Genomic DNA, 19,454 nt, shown 5'->3' on the forward strand with positions numbered 1-19,454 from the left:
TTCCGATAAGTTTCCAGATGATGCTGATTCTGCCAGTCTGGGGACCACTCTTTGAGAATCACTGCTATAGAGGAATTAAGATAACAGGAAATAATAAAGGCCCTTTCGCTTTGGGCTTTGGGAAGGAAATTCATTGATGAGCTAAAGAAAGAAGTTTCGGAATAGAAACTGCATTCATTCACAACTATGTAAGTGCCCACTATAGGTCAATAACTGTTCTAGATACTGGAGATACAGTGAAGAACAAAGCAGGCAGGGTCCCTGTCCTCATGAGCCTGAAGTTCTCATTGGGGAGATGCATGATAAGCAAATACACATAAGCACTACAAAGAAAAATGAACTGGAATAAGATGGTAGAAAATGATGGAGGTAGGGTTCTATTAGACCAGGTATTCGAGAAGAGCCTCTTTGAGGGGCCATTTGTGTACAGGCTTGAATTAAGTGAGGGAGGAAGCTTTGACGAGGAAGACTACAGGAGCATTCGAGACAGAGGAATAACAAAGTTCAAAGACAATGACAAAATACATTGACTTGTGTATTGACGTTCAACATCTATTACAAGTTTCACAACCAATCTTCAAGATCAGCTTTGACCAATGAAGGTATTTTGACAGGAAACACCTATACTCTCAATTGAAAGAATATAAAACATCACCTGCATACACTAGAGAGCACGCATGCCATTTCTAGGCCTGAATAAACAGTCAAACAATTGATTCAACAAAGAAATTAAATGTCAATACAGAATATTAGTGTAATGTTACTGAAATAATATAATGTGAACATTATTTAGCCAAATGTCAGTATGATATCCACAGAAAACAGTGGAAATTTTCTAGGTTTAAGAGAAAGCATTTCAAAATTGGATGCTAGAATGGCCAAACACTTAAAATAGAAGAAAACTAATAGTAATATGGCAAAAGATCACTGTCCAGTGTGGAGAATTCCAAGTGGGATTATCAATTTAATGAATAATAAAATGAAAGGAAGTTATCATAGATAAATACGAAAAAGCTAGTGTTATTCAGTTCAACTAAATTGTACCAGAGGTAAAAGTCATGTCAAAAAATTAACAATTGATTTTATATATTGTTGAACGGTTGGAGAAGAAAACAAAAATACCACAAGTGAATATTTCCTTGTTTTCACAACCTAAAGTAAAAAGTAAAGGTGTTGACTTATGTGAAGAATAAATAATAACTTTAAGTTTTAGATATTAACTTTAAAAGTTTTAGAGAGGAAGCCTAAGATAATGATACTAATGTTGTTGGTGAAGAAAAAAGTGCATGAGCCACATTTTTGACTGAAATCCAGAAAGTATTCTTTCTGCCAAGTACAATGCATAATTTGAATTTGTTACTAAGAGTCATGGCCTCAACTGTGCAGATAGTAATCATTTTGGGGGAACAATTTAAGAAATTATATACAATATTTTCTGTATCCACTCTAAGACAGAACATCTTCATGAAACATCAAATGTAACTTTAAAACCACTCTTGGACACATGACGGGAATCTTGACTAACCATTATTAAAGCAATTAAATTTAATTTAGTCAAGATACGGGATGCACAATGGTAGTTAAGCCAAACCGCAGAAGATCCTCAAAGAATGAATCATAGACATTGGCAGGAAATGAAATTAATTTTGAACTTGTAGTACACACAGTTGTGGATATGAACTGTTGCTTGCTATTAGTAGTTAGCAAAATTTACAAATAAACAAACAAATATAACTTTAGTAGTTTCACTTTGTAAAGGATTTTTTTAACTTTTTAAAAATTTGAAAACAATATTTAAATTTAAAAATATATAAAATATGCTATAAAAGTAACATCTCAATAAATTATCAGGAAATTAAAATATAGGGAAAAAAGTTCACGTGACTGTGAAGTTGATTCACACACAAATAATTCTGAAATGAATTTTCATTTATACTATTTTCTGGTCATTATAGATTACGTTATAACTGATAAATATACTGTCATTTTTTTTCTTTGGAATATATTGATATTAAAATTTTTTTAAGAAAATAACAAGAAATACAGTATTTGATCTAGATATTTCTTTTAGAGATGATGAATCTCGTGATATAAAAGATAATTTTTATGATGAAATTAAAATATCTTGCAATATTTTCTGTAATAATGGTAATTTCTCTTACGCTAAATCATAACAATGTTTAAACCTGGTTTGTAAAATTCATGGTTCATTTCCAAATCTAATTATTCCTTCACAAATTTATTGACAATTCCAGTTGCTACCGCCTTAGTAGAGCAATGTTTCTCCACATAAAAATTGATAAAAACTATCAAAGAACTACAATGCTTCAAAGAAAGTTGTTTAGTTTGACATCATTGTTAACAGAAAACAAATTTTGTTAAAATCTTCACAATAACATAATTAGTGAGTTTACTAAAATGAAGGTAAGAAGAATGTTTTGTCATATTTTGCTAAGTTGTTACTCATCCAAACATCACCAACCCATCAAAAAAATACCTAAACATGTGCAATAATAATTAAATCCAATTGTCATTTATTTTTGTCTAATTTAAGTCAGATGAACACAGGACTTCACACATTTTTTTTTAATTAAAGTATATTTTCAAGGTAAGAAGATAGATTCTATTCCATTTAACAGTTTGTTAGCTTGATTGTGAACTCAAATATTTAGACAAAAGGTAAATGGGCTTCCATTTGTACTCTCATCCTGCCCCCACGAATGTTGAGAAAAGGCAGAGTTTTACTCAAAGGAGTGCTGAGGCCTAAGTTGGATACTTCTATCCTTGCCTCTGCTTTAGACTGAGCAATCACATCAATAATCTCCCCAGGGAATTTTCCCCTTCAGGTGCTGCTTCTCAGGTCACCTAATTTAGTGCACCTCCTGCGCCTCCTTACCTCCATTCCCACCCACACACTCACGTCTCCCAGGCTCTGGGGATTTGGAGCCCCAAACAGTCCCAGCTACCTGCAAGTGGAGTGATGACTCCCAGATCATGGGGGACCTCACGCTTCCAGGGTGAAGGGAAGCAGTAATTGGAGGGAGGAAAAAAAAGAAAAAGAAAACTGTGATGATTTATAAAACAAGGTACCACAGGAGTTAGGGAGAGTGGTGAGATGATGAGAATGGTAATGAGGAAATGAGAAGGGGGTTAGTCATGGAGAGAATTTCTTCCTCTGAAAAAAGGTAGAAAGATATGAAGATACATAGATAGATGATAAATAGAGAGATAGATAGATAGCTGGACAGATAGAATAAAGATAAGTTAATGAATGAATAATTTTGAGATGTAGAAAAGAGACTAACTTAGTTTTCTCCGAAATTCGTACAGGGAAATCATCTCGTAGAGTAATAGTGCAAGTATTAATATATTCCACAAATATGCATTGAGAGCCTCCTGTGGGGTCCCTGTTGTGCTGGGTCCTGGAATAACAATGACAGGCAAAAGGAGACATGGTCCCCCTCTCATAGACATAGTCCCCCCTCTCATAAAAGCAAATGAGAAGCATAGAAATTGATCAAATAGTCACACCACTGAATATATTATTTCAACCTAAGTTCTGAGATAAAGTCATGCTTCCATGAAAAGAATGTTAGTGATTTTGGAACTCTGTGGAAAGGTTTGAAAAGGCATTCCCAAGCGCAGCATAATACAGTAGTTCTCGAACTTAGTAGGCAAATCAAAAGGAAGCACAGCTAAGAGTAAGACTCAGAGCCAGACCTAAGGCAGCTCACATCTCAGGCCTAAGAGAGACCCACCACGTGACCAGGAAATAAGCTGTCCAAAAGTTTTATTCCTGCATAAATTGCGGCTTACTGCTTGATCTTTAAAAAAAAAAAAAAGGGAGGAGCCCAGCCCTCAAAGCCAAGTGGTTAAGTTCATGCACTCCACTTCGGTGGCCCGGGGTTTCACCAGTTGGGATCCTGGGCGCAGACCTAGCCCCGCTCATCAGGTCGTGCTGAGGCAGCATCCAACATAGCAGAACTAGAAGGACCTACAACTAGAATATACAACTATGTACTAGGGGGCTTTGGGGAGAAGAAGCAGCAAAAAAAGATTGGCAATAGATGTTAGCTCAGGACCAATCTTTAAAAAAAAAAAAAAGGGAGTGCTCGCTTCGGCAGCACATATACTGAAATTGGAATGATACAGAGAAGATTAGCATGGCCCCTGCACAAGGACGACATGCAAATTCGTGAAGCATTCCATATTTTTAATGAACTCAAAATGGATCAAAGACCTAAAGAATAGACCTGAAATCATACAGCTTCCAGAGGAGAATATAGGCAGTACACTCTTTGACATCAGTATTGAAAGGATCTTTTTGGACATCATGTCTTCTCAGACAAGGGAAACAATAGAAAGAATAAACAAATGGGACTTCATCAGACTAAAGAGCTTCTTCAAGGCAAGGGAAAACAGGATTGAAACAAAAAAACAACCCACCAATTGAGGAAAAAATATTTGCAAGTCATATATCTGACAAAGGGTTAATCTCCATACTATATAAAGAACTCACACAGCTCAACAACAAAAAATCAAACAACCCGATCAAAAAATGGGCAGGGGACATGAACAGACATTTCTCCAAAGAAGGTATACAGATGGCCAATAGGCACATGAAAAGATGTTCATCGTCACTAATCATCAGGGAAATGCAAATCAAAACTACACTAAGATATCACCTTACACCTGTTAGAACGGCAAAAATAACCAAAACAAAAAGTGACAAATGTTGGAGAGGTTGTGGAGAAAAGGAATCCTCATACACTGTTGGTGGGAATGCAAACTGGTGCAGCCACTATGGGAAACAGTATGGCGATTTCTCAAAAAATTAAAAATAGAAATACCATATGACCCAGCCATCCCACTACTGGGTATCTATCCAAAGAACTTGAAATCAGCAATTCCAAAAGTCCCATGCACCCCTATGTTCATTGCAGTATTATTTACAATAGCCAAGACATGGAAGCAACCTAAGTGCCCATCAACTGATGATTGGATAAAGAAGATATGGTATACATATATATACAATGGAATACTACTCAGCCATATAAAAGGATAAAATCGTCCCATTCACAACAACATGGATGGACCTTGAGGATATTACGTTAAGTGAAATAAGCCAGATAGAAAAAGACGAACTCTGCATGACTCCACTCATAGATGGAAGTTAAACATGTAGACAAAGAGAACTGATTGGTGGTTACCAGGGGAAAGGGGACATGGGGGATGGGCACAAAGGGTGAAGTGGTGCACCTACAACATGACTGACAACAGTGTACAACTGAAATTTCACAAGGTTGTAAGCTATCATAATCTTAACACAAAGTAAAAAGAAAAAAGGAAAGTAAAAAGGAAATATTCAAAAACTAGAAAAAAAAATGTTCTTCAACAGGTGAATGGCTAAGCACATTGTGATACATCAGTACATTGGAATACTACTCAGCAGTGAAAAGGGACAAGCTGTTAATTCACATATCAACTAGGTGAATCTCAAATGCATATTGCTGAGTGAAAGAAGCCACACCAAGAAAGGTCACATAGTGCGTGTTCCATTTATATGGCATTCTGGAAAGAATAAAACTACAGGGGCAGAATAGATGCCAGTGGCAACCAGCATCTGGGAATGAAATGGGTCAGGGGTTGACTACCAAGGAATTTGAGGGGAGTTTTTTAAGTGATGTAGTGGTTCAATAGCTTAATTGCAATGGGGATTATAGTCTTGCACGCATTTGTCAAAACTCATATTCACTATACACTACAAAGAGTGAAATTTTCTGTATGCAAAGTGTACCTTAACTTAAAAATTCTTTTAATGTACTCAAGGAAAAAGGGAAAGAAAGAAAATATAAAGAAATGTTGCAATACTGCAATTTGGTTGGTGATTTTTCTCCAACTCCTTGGGTCTTCAATTTTTGACACCCCACACATGACCTATGAAATTTAGTTAGATCATAACTGTGAATTGGAAGCCTAGAGTAACTGTAAGTAATTCCTATAACTTCAGACTCTCTTGACAAACCTCAGCAGTTAGACTGGAATGCAAATGCAAGTTTTGCAGGTCCCTTATTTATTCCACTCCATTTAAATTCTGAAGCGCACTTATGTCTCAAATTTAATGCAAACTAGAAAGGGCTCTCCCTTGGAGACTAGTTTGTTGATGCAACAATGGAATGTGTTCAGCAAAATGTTTCAAAAGTCCTTGTTACGAGACTGAAGAACATAAATGAGCAGTTACTACAATAAGTAACCTAATCTTCTGGCAGTTGTGAAGGAGCTGATCCTTTACAATAAAGGTTTTATGGGGAATGTGTCCGGAATTGGTTGCCATGATAATCCATTGGAATAAGTTGATATGGTGACCCAATTTAACAACTGCGGGCTTCAACCAGGCAATAAACAAAGAACACTTGTTCCTGAAGAAGATAGTTGTACTCTGTGCTCCCTGACTGTCAGAGTAAAATGTATTTGATTACCTCAGCTAAAGTAGATTTCCTTCCTTTTCCAGCAGCTGAGGATCACGAAACTTGAGGTGCAATTGTTATTCTTCAAGCCAATTTTCCAAAGAGCTTGCAAGTCTACCCACCCTCCCCAGCAGGGAAATCCCCAAATTTTAACAAGCAGACCTTTTTTTTAAAATTGCTGGATACTTTCCAAAACTACTGACCAGTTGAAAGACGTTGAATCATATCTCCATTTTTCTTGTATCTAACCTTTATTAGGTTTCATATACAAATGTGAACTACCTCACAGAACAGAAATGAATTGCGTTCATCATACAGAAGAATCTAGATAACAGAATAAAAGAAAAGATAAACATTACTAGATCCAACCCATAGATATACTTTCTCTGCTGCTATAGTTGTCCCAAACTCTAATCTTTTAAAGATGAAAAGATCTAATTGTCCTTTAGACAGGCACATACAATGTCTTTTAAAACAACTTCAGTAATAGCTGAGGATGCTTTGGTGTTGACTTCTGCGAACAATATTTGCTAGAACATTCCAGTCAGCAAATTCTTTTACAAAATAAAAAAGAGGAAACATCCCTAGCTCTTTATATGAGGCTAGCATAGTCTTGATAACAAAAACAGCTAAACGTACTATAAGACAGAAAAATAGCAATACAATTTCATTCATGAACATAGATTAAAAAAATCCTAAACAGGATATTAGCAATCAAATCCAAAAAAGTATGAAAAAGATGAGACATCACGACCACTATTGGTAATATTAGGAAATCAATTGATGAAATTCACCACATTAACAGATTAAGGAGAAAATTTTTCTGCTCATCTCAATTAACTCACGGTGAGATGGAAAATTGCCATCACTTACAGATGATATTATTGTCCACATGAAATATACCAAAAAAGTCTATAAGTAAGTCATTGATATTTATAAGCAAATTTAGCAAACTGGTTGGACATAAAAAAAAAATCAATGCACAATGATATCTCTCATCAATAAACAATATCTCTCAACAATAAATTAGAAAATTTAATTTTAAAAAGATACCATTAGCAAGAGCAACAAAAAATGCAGAGTGCCTAGGAATACATCCTGACAGACATTTAGAAAGACTCAAATGAATAGACAGTTATTTTACATTCTTGCATAAAAAACACTCAATGGTAAAAAGATGTCAGTTATCCCCAAATTGATCTAGAAGATTTTTCATGGAACTTAGCAAGCTAATTAAAAACTTTATATGGTAATCTGAAACTCCCACAATAGTCAAGATACTCTAAAGATAACGAGCGAGGTGTAGGAACATGCCCTACTGTGTATAGAGACTTATTGTAAAGCTACATTAGTTAAGATAGTATGGTATATGCAAAGGAAGAAAGAATCAATTTAACAAAAGAGTAATGCCAGAAATAAACTCATGAATATAGAAAAACTTGATTTTCATCGGACAGTAAGTTGTGGGGGAAAAGTATACTGTTCAATATTCCTGGGGCAATAGATTGCCCATATAGAAAAATATGAATTGAAATCTCTCTCTCACACACTGTGCTAAAAAACTACTGAAAATAATTTCTGGTGAATTAGAGGAATAAGTGTGAAAGGAAAAATCCAAAATGTTTAGAAAATAGAGCAATATTGTCATCTCAGAGAAGAATTTAATAAGCAAAATGCAACAAAAAAAGAAAAAAATGATAATTTTTCAGCCTTAAAATGAAAAGATTCTGTCAAAAGAAACCATAAAGGAGCAGAAAGACAAGCCACAAATGAGAGAAGATACTTACATTACATATAACAAAGGATTAGTATCCAATATATACGTAAAACTCCTATGAATTTAAAAGAAAAAGATAAGTAACCAAGTATAAAAAAATGTGCAAAATACATAACTGACATTTCACAGAAGAGGAAACATTAATGGCTCATTGCCATCGGTAATCAGGAAAATGACAACGTATTTAAGATTCCAACATACACATAGCATATTGGCCAATTTAGAAATCGACAAGATCGTGTGCTGGCAAGAATGTTTAGAAATGGGAACTCTCATCCCCCACTGGTGGGAGTATAAACGGATGCAATCAATTAGAAAAACATTTTGGCTTTACTTTAAAAAGTCAAACATGTATAACACCTATAACTAGTAATTTTACTCCCAGATATATACTTTAGAGAAATTCTTGTACATTTATGTACAAGAGATATGTACCAGGAGATATAGTCAAAGCTGGATGTTTTATCAATATCAAAAAAATTGTAAACAACTCAAATGCCTCTTAACAATAGAACAAAGTGTAGTTTTATTCTCTACAATAGACTATTATATAGCAGTGTACCCAGAAGCAAATAAATGGACTACAGTTTTACATGTCAACATGGATGAATAGCAAAAGCATAAATTTGAGTCAAAGAAGCAGGTCACAGAAGACTACATGCCACACGAATCGATTTACATGAAGTGCATAAACAGATAAAACTAAGCAATATATTGTTTAAGGATGTCCATCACAAATGATAAAACTAGGGGAAATAGGCAAGGAAATACTTTATTTAAAAATTCAGGGGCTGGCAACATCATACTCAATGGACAAAAACTGAAAGCCATCCCTCTGAGGACAGGAACAAGACAAGAGTGCCCACTTTCACCACTCCTATTCAACATAATACTGGAGGTGTTGGCCAGAGCAATTCGGCAGGAAAAAGAAATAAAAGGAATCCAAATAGGTAATGAAAAAGTAAAACTCTCGCTGTTTGCAGATGACATGATCTTATGTATAGAAAACCCCAAAGAATCCCTAGAAAAACTATTAGAAATAATCATACAGCAAAGTAGCAGGGTATAAAATCAACATACACAAATCAGTAGCATTTCTATACACTAACAATGAACTAACAGAAAAAGAACTCAAGAACTCAATCCCATTCACAATCGCAACAAAAAGAATAAAATACCTTGGGATAAACTTAACCAAGGAAGTGAAGGATCTATACAATGAAAACTGCAAGACTTTCTTGAAAGAAATTGACGACGACGTAAAGAGATGGAAAGACATTCCATGCACATGGATTGGAAGAATAAACATAGTTAAAATGTCTATACTACCTAAAGCAATCTACAGATTCAATGCTATCCCAATCAGAATCCCAAGAACATTCTTCACAGAAATTGAACAAAGAATCCTAAAATTCATATGGGGCAACAAAAGACCGCGAATTGCTAAAGCAATCCTGAGCAAGAAAAACAAAGCCGGCAGAATCACAATCCCCGATTTCAAAACATACTACAAAGCTACAGCGATCAAAACAGCATGGTACTGGTACAAAAACAGGTCCACAGATCGATGGAACAGAATTGAAAGCCCAGAGATAAAACCACACATCTATGGACAGCTAATCTTTGACAAAGGAGCAGAGGGCCTACAATGGAGAAAAGAAAGTCTCTTCAACAAATGGTGCTGGGAAAACTGGACAGCCACATGCAAAAGATTGAAAATTGACCAGTCTTTTTCACCACACACCAAAATAAACTCAAAATGGATCAAAGACCTAAAGATTAGGCCGGAAACAATAAGTCTTCTGGAAGAGAATATAGGCAGTACACTCTTTGACATCAGTTTCAAAAGAATCTTTTCGGACACTATAACTCCTCAGTTGAGGGAAACAATAGAAAGAATAAACAAACGGGACTTCATCAGACTAAAGAGCTTCTTCAAGGCAAGGGAAAACAGGATTGAAACAAAAAAAACAGCTCACTAATTGGGAAAAAATATTTACAAGCCACCTATCTGACAAAGGGTTAATCTCCATAATATACAAAGAATTCACACTGCTTAACAACAAAAAAACAAACAACCCGATCAAAAAATGGGCAGAGGACATGAACAGACATTTCTCAAAAGAAGATATAAATATGGCCAATAGACACATGAAAAGATGTTCATCATCGCTAATCATCGGGGAAATGCAAATCAAAACTACACTAAGATATCACCTTATACCCGTTAGATTGGCAAAAACATCCAAAACCAAGAGCGACAAATGTTGGAGAGGTTGTGGAGAAAAAGGAACCCTCATACACTGTTGGTGGGAATGCAAACTGGTACAGCCACTATGGAAAACAGTATGGCGATTTCTCAAAAAGTTAAAAATAGAAATACCCTATGACCCAGCCATCCCATTACTGGGTATCTATCCTAAGAACCTGAAATCAGAAATCCCAAGAGTCCCTTGCACCCCTATATTCATCGCAGCATTATTTACAATAGCCAAGACGTGGAACCAACCTACATGCCCAGAAACTGATGATTGGATAAAGAAGATATGGTATATATACACAATGGAATACTACTCAGCCATTAAAAAAGACAAAATTGGCCCATTCGCGGCAACGTGGATGGACCTCGAGGGTATTATGTTAAGCAAAATAAGCCAGTCAGAGAAAGACGAACTCTATATGACTCCACTCATAGGTGGAAGTTAACATATTGACAAGGAGATCTGATCGGTGGTTACCAGGGAAAAGGGGGGGAGGGGGGAGGGCACAAAGGGGGAAGAGGTGTACCCACAACATGACTAACAATAATGTACAACTGAAATCTCACAAGGTTGTAATCTATCATAACATTAATAAAAAAAATAAAATTCAGGGGCTGGCCTGGTGGTGCAGTGGTTAAGTTCACACGTTCTGCTTCGGCAGCCCAGGGTTCACCGGTTCAGATCCCAGGTGCAGACATGGCACCACTTGGCAAGCCATGCTGTGGCAGGCGTCCCTCATGTAGAGGAAGATGGGCACGGATGTTAGCTCAGGGCCAGTCTTCCTCGGGAAAAAGAGGAGGATTGGCAGCAGATGTTAGCTCAGGGCTAATCTTCCTCAAAAAAAAAAAAAAATTCAGATACTTTTCTCACTCTGTTAAATCTCTGAATTTTATAGATCAGGTCTTCATTTTGCGGTGGTCAGAACTCAGGTTATGATTTTTACACTTATCCCATGGGACTCTGACCTTTATTATTGTTTACAAAATATAAGAATATCTAGTTCAAAATAAACCTAAGAAAAATAGCCAGTAGCCTCTAATTTCATGTAACAGAGGTAATTTACAAATTTAGTTTCTTATAGTCGGACTATAATGAGGGCGTATCTGTTATACACAAGAAGAAAATAAATACAAAGAATGTTGCTGTGATAAACTTGTTGAAATCTCGTTAGTACCTTCAAGCTACTTGTACAGTTCAGTGTTTATCAAGGTCTAAGATATTAACAGATGTTTAAACCCCAGCCCCTGTTAAGTAAATACTGGAACATTATACAACCATTAAGATCTTAATTGAGTGTTTATGGAGCAATTCCCTAGACAAAACATAAATCTAAGTAAATCCTTTTTGTGACTCTCAGTGAGAACCTGTGCTAGCCAGCTTTTAGAGAAGAGGTTGTGAAATCAGTAAAACCCAAATTTGAGTACTGTCTTTCACATTTTTTGTCTCTGTGGCCTCAAAAAGATTATTACACTCCTAAACATCAGCTCCTATAATATAAAATGAAGATAATAGGGCTATTAGAAAGATTGAATAAAATATGTGTAAAGTGCCTACTAAGTATTCAAAAATGTTATCTATTATTAAAGCTATTGCTAAAATATAGTGTCAGTGACATGTAAATTAATTGTTAGGAGCCCTGACGATTTAGAATGCCCAAAAGACCTTTTTGTTGTTATTTGAACTATAAAAGTTTTTCTTAAGTGACCTTAACGGCCTAAAGAGCCTTTACGCAAAGAAACTAGAGGTATAAATCAATCTATTGATTAACTGGAAAATTCAACTATTTCTTTGGCTTCCTAAATAATTTATATGCATAAGTATACCTTGAAGTAGTGGGGTGTAGGTTTTCAGAAACTCCAAGAGACAGATATTTTTTCTCTCTCTCTCAGATAAATGCATTTCAAACTTCATTCAACAGTTAAGAGAAAAAAATTACCTCATCTTAAGGAAGCACCCAAAACTTTCCTCTAGAGATATATAATAATTCTTGCTTATACATCTTGTAAAATATTTCAAAGGAAATATACAGAAAACAACATAAAAACACTCCTGTACCCGTTCCCCAGGCCTATTAAACTGTGCTATATTTGACTTAGATTGTTTTGCATCATAGAAGTCTCCTGTGCAGCTCTTTCTTATTCCCATCTCCATCTCTTCCCAGTGGTACCATTATCCTGAAATTAACACTCATATTTCTCTTGCAATTTTCATATTATTAGTGCCTATATATGTCCCCTTAGAACCACATGGCATTGTTTCACAGGTTTTCAAACAAACAGTATCATCCTGTTTTGTATTTTTTCTATCATCCACTTTGTATTTTTTGACAGTACTGTTGAGATTTAACCATGTTGATACATGTAATTATAAGTCATCAGTTCTATCTGCTGTAGAGTATTGTATATTGTATAAATATGTTATAATTTATTCCTTCCACTTTTGTAAGCTGTTTGGGTTTTGTTTTGCTTTGGGGTTTTGAGGGGGGGTTGTTATGTTTTGTTTTGTTTTTGCTATTACAATTAATGCTTCAAAGACACTTCTTATACATAATCCTTTGTGCTCATGTGCATGAAATTCTCTGGAAAACATATTTACAAATGAAATTGCTGGATTGAATGTCATATGAATCTTCAAGATAATGCTATATATTGCCAAAGTTCTTTCAAAATTGACCGTGTCAATTTATGCTCTTGTCAAAAATGTTTGAAAATTTCCTTTGTTCCACATCTTTGCCAAGATTTGGGATTGTTAGACTTTTTAATTTTTTTCCAATCCAAGTCCTTGTAAAAGTTATTGGTTTAACTTTCATTACTCTGGTTATCACTATTAGTAAGACTAATATCTTAAAGTTTCTAAGTATACAATCACATTGTTTACAAATAAGGACGTTTGGTCTCTTCCTTTCAAATTCTCGTGCCTATTTTATGCCCCTGTCTTATGAGATTGGCTTGAGGATGACCTATATAATGTTGACCAGAAGTAATGATAGTAGGCATCCTTATCTTGTTCTAATCTTTAATGGAAAAGTTTCTAAAATTTATCCATTATGTATGATTTTTACAGTATATTTCTGATGACTACCCGTAATCAAATTAAGAAAGTTCCTGTCTGTTTTGGTTTTTATAACGAATGAGGGTTAAGTTTCACTGAATGCTTTTTCGCAATCCATTGAGATAATTGGGGTTTTTTCTTCTTTTATCTGCTAATGTGAAATGTTCCAATTAATAGATTTTCTGCCCTTGAATTCCTAGATAAAACCCTCCTATGTGGTCACAATGTTTCTTCATCTAAATGCTGCTGAAAGCAAATTGATAGAGTATTCTATTTAGAATTTTTGCATCGGTGTTTCTCAGTGATATTGGTCAATAACTTTTCTTGTTTCTTTGTCCAATTTTGACATCAAGACCTTTTCTATTCTCTCAAACACTGCGTAAAACAGAGGATTTGGTAAAGCTTGTCTGTAGATTCTGTAGAACAATGTTATATGTTTTCTTTTCAACGAAACAATAGAATTTTAAACGTCTCTTTAATTCATACAAGATACTCTTAGTTGTCTACCCAATATCATCCTCCCTTTTTCTCTTGCTAAGAGAACCCTGATTTTTTTGGAGATATATATATGCATATTTATACACACACACACACACACACATATATACACACAAATAGATATGTAAACATATATACACACAAAAATACATATGTCTGTGTTTGAGAGGTACTTTTTCCTCACATGATAAGCTCTGACTAAATAACAGTAACGTATTTTAGTATATAAGTATTTACACCTTTGCCCTCCCTGCTAAGACTTTTCCAGTCACCTCCACCCACCCCTCCCACCACCACATGCACACATCTTAGTCCACAGCCTGGTCTTATGTGTGTTTTTAAGAGCTTCACTGTGAGAACAAAGACAATGAAAATCCAGGCACGGAGTCAAAGGCCGTCTAGTCCAGTTCTTGGTCATGAGGCTGTTTTTTTCCTCCTGCCTAGCCCAGATGAGAGCTTTAATATAGATATAGGCATGGCAACAGATCAGCAGCCATTTTTTCAGCCTCTTTGTGGGTGTGAGAGCCCCAGAACAAGCCTTGGTTTCAGGTGGTGAGCCCAGCTCAGAACTTGTGGTCCCATTCCCCTGCAGGAGTCAAAAGCCTGGTTGCCAGCTTCCAGCCCAGAGACCAGCAAGCCCTGGGCATCAGCCCTGCTTGTGGCTTTGAGTTTCCTTATTTTTTGCCTTAGAATGTTTGTTTGGGGATCCAGTCGTGTTTTCTGGTTATCTCTTTCTACACTTTCTTTATTATTTCTATGGGTTTGAAGCAAAAGTGTTGAATTTAATGGTACACTCACTGTCATCTCTACAGAAAGCAATTTTCAAATGTTCTTTAGGATAAACAAAATAACAAAATTCCTATCTAAGCTAAGACTCCTAACATACTGTGTTGTCCCTTATTTTCTTCCAGAAATCTAGTATTTAATCATTCACCTGTCCTGGGTGGGGGAATTTGTGGATACTAGTCACCAAACAGGATGTTATAACTAAAAATTCTAGTACGTTTATTTCCTCTATTAAATAAGCTATATATTACTACACATTGAATTATACAGTAATTATATAATATGATAAAAATGAAAAAGTTCTAGTTTCAAAGCCCCAACTTTACCAAATAAAGGAATGGTTACCTTCTGTACTCAGTCTCATGAAAGTTCAGAAAGATTGAACTTTTATTTCCCAAGGAGCAGGTGCTGGATGTACATACGTGTACTTGGGCCCACAGAAAGGAGACATAATGGGCAATTTTGCTTCCACTATTACATACCAGAGATAACTTCACTTACCCGATGCTTGGAAGACACAACTCCCTTTCATATTACATTTCCCTGGAATTCTAAAGGTTCTCTGGCTAACTAATTCTGTTCAAACTTTAAGAACAGGCCCCTGCTTGGTGAGAATATGGGAACACAGAACTATTCATTTGCAAGTGAACTTTATAATGTGCTATTCTCAAGAAGGATCTTAGGCTGGAAATAACACTCACATTGGAAATATTTGTAAATATTATACACTGTTTTCAAATCAAACATGAGTTTGTTCCAATTTCAGAGTGTGGAGATATAAATGTCTTAGATGGGATCATCTAGTCCAGTTTCTTCATTGTATAGATGAACAAACCAAGGGCTTAAAGGGTCACAACATTTCACACCATGGGCCAGAACCCAGTGTCTTGATATCCAGTCCATCACTCCTTTCATGCTACTCTTCTGCCTCCTCCGTTCTTAAGAAAGTAACTAAGATAATCAGGATGAGGCTGTTTTGCTTTCACAGAGAAGGCAGGGTAATGTCCCAGGAAATGTGGTCAGTGGACTGAGTTCCCAAAGTATTTGACCTTTAGAGCTACAGGCACCCAGGGATTAAGTCTTCTCCCTCGTGTGTTTCAAAGGTGGCAATCAGCAGCATGCCCTTCCACCTTTCCTCTCCCCTTTAAGAGCCGATGTTTCTTTCCAGTTCTCCAGCTACTTGCCTATATAACTACTTGACAAGTGCTTTGAAATATCTTCTTTTTGACAGCTACAATCAGAATTTCCTTTCTGTTGAAACAATTCTTCCAAGCCTTCAGGTCTACTACCCGATGGAAAAAAGACCTTTGTTTCTCTTAAACTTATCGGTGCTGTTGCTTTAATTTAGTGCTTCATTTGAAATGCACAGATACAGTCTATTTTTCTAAAAACAATAGTTGTTTAGTAATGGAGTTATGCTGCATTACTGAAAGGCTGTCGTAACACATTCATTGCTAAAAATAATAAGAAGCGCTGCCTTGCAATAGCCACTCCCTCATATACCCAGGGGCAAAGCTATAAACATTGATGCAGATTAGGGTTTCAAATTTACTTTGCCACTGAATACCCACAAAGAAAAAGAAAGCTAAGGGGTAAAAATATATGCTCATTTTGAACTATTTCAAAATCATTGTCTTCTTAAAATATTTACAAACCCCAACAGATATTACTAAGGTCATGGCCGTATTCTGAGCACACATATGTTTGGAGAAAGAATCAGGTATTCATAGGAGTATGGGTATGAGTACTCATTTTTTCTAATATAGGAAGAAGTTTCTTTGGTGAAAGCTCACTCTGAGACCTGAATTTTTCAGTTTGATTTCTTACCTGGTCATATTTAGCTGGTTTTCATTCCAAATTATATGAACAACTGCCAAATTTCCACTTTGATTCACTGTGTGGCAATATTCTGCATGTGGCATATAAAATAATATACTATTCTTTAAATTTTACATTTCAAGTTTTTGAGACTTCAATAATTTTTTCAGATAATGTCATGAGTTGGATTATTTTACAACTTGAGTGATTCACACCTCTCATAAAGAAAAATGAAAAAAATAATACCAATCGGTGAAATTTAAATTTTATGGTCAACGACTGGACTTTCACCTTAAAATATGATGCCCCGTATTTATAGCATAAAGTTAAGAACAAAAATTAAAAGTGCAGTCTACTTTGGGGTCTGCTAGGCTAAGTGCCTTGATGTACCATCAAACCTCATACTACACGTTGTACTTAAATCACAGTTAAACCTAATTTTTGTCGTGACAAAATTTGCTTAAATATCAGTCACAATAACCAAAGAAATTAAAGACAGACAATGCCAGTCTATCAGTCAGTGCTACAAGTTCCTCCACACATGCCAAGAGAAATTTCCTGTGAATGAGTTTGTAAGAAGCTCTTTCGAGACCTCTTGAAGCATGCGACAGGACATCACACTCAGATGGATATCTTCACCTTCTGTCTGTTATTGCTGTGGTCTCCGTTTAATCCCTTTAGCATCCTGCTGAAATGAAGTTTATAAACAGAAGTTTGGGAATGGATCAACACCAATACTGTCAAATATCTCTGTCAACACTCTAAATCCTTCAGTCTACTTCCACCTTCTGAATCTGCAAATTCCTCTATGCCCTCGTATTTTACAAAAGGAAGGTCACAGATATGTTAGTATCTAGGCTACCTCGAAACTGTGTATTGTTAAAGACAAAACAATTTTTTCACTATGATCAGAAATCAAAGGTAATTAGAGTGACTTTTCCAGCCAAGTAAAGATGAAAAACAACTACTTCCTATAAAGAAATAATTGATACATGCTCTCTGACTTAACTCTTTGTGTCCAAGTAAATAGCAGAGAATGTAAATTTCCTTTTAGCTTTTCCTCTCTTGTAAAAATATAACAAGCCAAAATATTCTACACACATCTATTCCAAATTTTTCTTCTTGTCATCTGTATGTTATCATTTTTAAAGGTTTGAGTCATACGAATTGAATTGGTGTAATAATATCTTTATACTAAATATTTCACAGAGACTCATGAAAAAACTCATTTCTGAAAGATGAATACGGTATTAAATATATTTCTCAATCTTAGAACTAGACATTGACACGAATTCAAGAGAAAACTAAACTCAGAAAGTTGTGATTATTTCACCTAAGCTAAAGTTGACTTGTACATAACACGAAAATAGTCTTTTAAATATGAAGGAGGAAAAGTTTAACATTCTTATAATAATTAAATACATGTCAATAATTACAAAGTAGTCTCATCTATTCATTAGGACAGACCATGGAGGATTTTTACTTGAAAACATTAAAAGCTAATTTTAAACTTTTCATAAAAGTTTGTATGAAATAATTGAACTCTCTTTTTCCTGGTTTTTCACTAATCCAAACTGGAATTCCTACACTTAGCTTTTTAGTAAGGTTTCAGAGTACAGGAATTTCTCTTTTTCTTTGTTTACTTAAAATAAAATCACCATTCAGACTCTCCATTAGTTACTAGAGTATCATTGCTAAATAACACACTATGCTCAAAAATCTGGCTTTTGCAGACATATTTTCAACTAATACTACTAATAGCTGGAATCCACACAATAAAGTTCACTACTCTCCAAATTCCAAACACATCTCCGCTCTGTAAAATAGGGAAGTGCGGGAGGGGGGGGGGAGGGGGGGGGGTTAGGAGAAAAAGAAACTCTATGAGGTTACCATCATGTTCATCCTCTTTGGCTGGCCACACAAGGAAACATAAAATGCCAACAATCAGTGATCCAAATAAATTGCAGGCTAGGCAGTACCTAGGCTGGCTGCAGATCAGTTTTCCAAATTCGTTTTATTCATACATCCTTTCTTTAAAGCCACTGCTTTGCAGTTTTCAGAATAAGATGACAGAGGTGGACAGAAGAATTCAGAAGGTAATGAAGTCAGTTAGCTGAGAAAAAATGAGAGGCAGTCCTTCTGAAGAAAAAAGTATATCATTGTGATGCTATCTTGAAACAAGTATTCATTCAAAAGAGAATAAAGGCAGCTTTTATTTTCACAGTTCTAGATATTGCCAAAATTGTACACTAGAACCAAGATACTAAAAGGAAACTTGGTGGAATTTATTTTCGTATGGCAAACTCGCTCCTGGCAGCTCAGTATACTGCCAGGAAGCTCTCATAAAGTGGAATCCATTTCTAAAGGAGTTTTGATATTCCCTTTACCCAATTGGAAAGTTAAAAGATTAGATGCAATCGGTAAGAGTTGATCTTTCTGGGGGTGTTGATACATTTGTCCGCAGAACCCAAGATCGGGGACATTTAACTGTTTGGTCTAACTTTTCTAAATTAACTGGGGGAGAGGGAGAGAAAGCAGAAAGGTGAGAGAATTTTCCCCCAGTTTTCTCCTCCCACCTCTATAGCCCATTCCCAAGGTTCTGAATTAAAACTTGTGTTCTTTCACGTATTAACGTCCCGGTGGTTTGAATAGCTGGGAGAGTCAGAGTTTAAATTTAGTTGTGTTTTACTTTCCACTTCAGCATAGAAACAAGAAGCTGTCTCATCAGATGGAGAAATACCACCTTCGTGTAAATGACAGCTTTTCAGATATACAGAAGACAACTTGCTCCAATCT

At 35.6% G+C, this 19,454-nt stretch overlaps 1 non-coding gene across 1 annotated transcript; it reads left to right on the top strand.

Annotated features, from left to right (window-relative positions):
• The first annotated feature begins 4,108 nt into the window (after positions 1 to 4,108).
• On the top strand, positions 4,109 to 4,215 carry LOC123280524 (U6 spliceosomal RNA). Its single transcript, XR_006519462.2, has one exon. It is a non-coding gene; the product is annotated as a U6 spliceosomal RNA (small nuclear RNA).
• Positions 4,216 to 19,454: the final 15,239 nt, after the last annotated feature.

The sequence above is a fragment of the Equus asinus genome, chromosome 24 (assembly GCF_041296235.1).
Source record: "Equus asinus isolate D_3611 breed Donkey chromosome 24, EquAss-T2T_v2, whole genome shotgun sequence".
Lineage (NCBI taxonomy): Eukaryota > Metazoa > Chordata > Mammalia > Perissodactyla > Equidae > Equus > Equus asinus.